This window comes from Ixodes scapularis, unplaced genomic scaffold (assembly GCF_016920785.2).
Source record: "Ixodes scapularis isolate PalLabHiFi unplaced genomic scaffold, ASM1692078v2 PGA_scaffold12__126_contigs__length_90152505, whole genome shotgun sequence".
NCBI lineage: Eukaryota > Metazoa > Arthropoda > Arachnida > Ixodida > Ixodidae > Ixodes > Ixodes scapularis.
In genome coordinates, this window is record NW_024609838.1 from 5,201,253 (window position 1) to 5,203,286 (window position 2,034).

Sequence of the window (2,034 nt, forward strand, 5' to 3'; positions counted from 1 at the left end):
ACTGTGGTTCATTGTCGCTTACTACCATTGCAGGTATCGCATGGCGGGCGAATATGCTCTTGAGACGTTCAATGACAGCCTCAGCTTTCGTTGACGATAGATAGGAGATTTCGGGAAAGCAAGACCTGTAGTCAACGCAGAGCAAATACTCCTTGCCCCGTAGATCAAACAAGTCAAGCCCAACCATTTGCCATGGAAGAGATGACGTCACCGTTGGCATGAGAGGCTCGGCGTTTTGTTGACGTACCTTCGTGCACACAACGCAATTATTGACAACTCTTTTCAGCTCAGACGACAGGCCTGGCCACCAGACAGCTTCATTCGCGCGCTGCCTGCACCGTCCAATTCCCTGATGTCCCTCGTGGAGTCGTTTCTGCATCTCCTTCCTTAGGGAACCAGGAATAAGAAGGCGGGTTCCATAGAGCAGAAAGCCTTCGCAGTGGGACGGGATTCCTCTGTACTGCCAAAAGGGCGACACGTCGAGAGAAAGTCTTGACTTCCTCTCGACGCGAAGTGGCTTGGATTAGTCGGTTTTTTCCACATGCGTAGGTACCTAAATAGCACTCCAGTCGCCCCACTCGTTCCTTCTATATAGTACCACGGCCTCTCGATTATGGTAGTACACTCTAGTCGAGGAAAGCGCCTCTCGAGGCGTTCGGTGCTGCAGAGAAACTTGACGAGTCCCGAGTTCTGCATGGCAGGCAATTCAAGAAGGTCAGAGGGAAGTTGTTGTACGACCTAAACCTCTTGCCTTGTGGACTTGTCCTTCCACCTCATGACAGCGTCAAACTTCCCCAACATTTTCAGGGCATGTCCACCGGGCCCCGAAAGGACCTCTACTGCTGAGCGCAGGCCAGAGGACGGTATTCCCGAAAATGTATGGGACCGCAGAGACCTCTGCACCAATGTCGATCTTTGTACTGAAACGTTGTTCACGGTTATCGTCGCGAACTTGGCGTCTGGACGTCTACCGAACTGAGGAAATGCTTTTGGTTCCCCCAGGCATTTTGTTGCAGACTCGTGCGTAATGACCCTTGGCCTTGCATCGAGCGCACTTTTCGGCTCGCGCAGGGCACTCAGAACGAGCGTGACAGTGAGCGTGACGCAATACTCCGCAATAACCGCACGTGGAGCTTGGATTGTTTTGCTTGTGACTGTGAGGTTCACTTCGGATTCGATGAAGATGGAGCGCTGCGAGGCTTAGATGACGAGCCTTTCGCCACTGCGTCCAAGTCAGCGTCTTCAGTCTTGACAGGCGGTTGCGCTTCAGTCTCTCTCAACAACTGCTGCTGCCTGTGAACAGACTCTTTCTGTCAAGCCTTGGCAAGAGCGGAAGTTAGAGTGAACGCAGCGTCAACTGAAGAGCTTTCGAGAGCGACTTGTCTGGCAGCCCAAGAACGAAGCGCGGTCACGAATCAGGCGGTCACGTAGGCTTCCGTATTCGCATCGGTCCGCCATGTTTGCAGAGCACGGTTACCTATTGGTCCACTGTGGTCCGTGGGCCCCTTCTTCCGTCTGTTAAAACATGCAGACTCATATACTACGTTCTTGACTTGAATGAAGTGACCGTCAAATCTCTCTTTCACGGTGACATACTTCTTGGCGTCGGCGTCAGATAACCCGAAGGTGCTGAAACTTTGCCTAGCCTGGCGACCCATGACGCAGAGAAGAGTTCGTGCTTGGGTTTCCTTGTTCCGTGCGACCAGACCGGTCGCGTGACAGAAATCGTCGAACTCGGCGATTTACGCCGGCCACTCCGAAGCGTTCCAAAAAGTGGAAGGGTTCAGGCGACCTGAGGGCGAGTCCGCTGGCGACATTTGGACGATCCATGACTCGGTGCGGTCCGCAACCGCAAAGCGACGCCCGAAGCTTCAGAGGCGGCGGGATCCCACTTCTGACACCATGTCTCGGTGCTCAGTGGCACCCGAAAGAAATACGACTGACTCCGTGACACGACAAACCAAAAAGAAAAAAAAACGTTTATAGGCTCGTGGCCCTGCACAAGCCACGTGCCCCACTGTACGCGCGGGCGTG

The 2,034-nt window shown here is 53.7% G+C and overlaps 1 pseudogene; it reads right to left on the reverse strand.

The window, feature by feature from the left end:
- Positions 1-967: 967 nt before the first annotated feature.
- On the reverse strand, positions 968-1,544 carry LOC115329602 (annotated as a pseudogene).
- Positions 1,545-2,034: the final 490 nt, after the last annotated feature.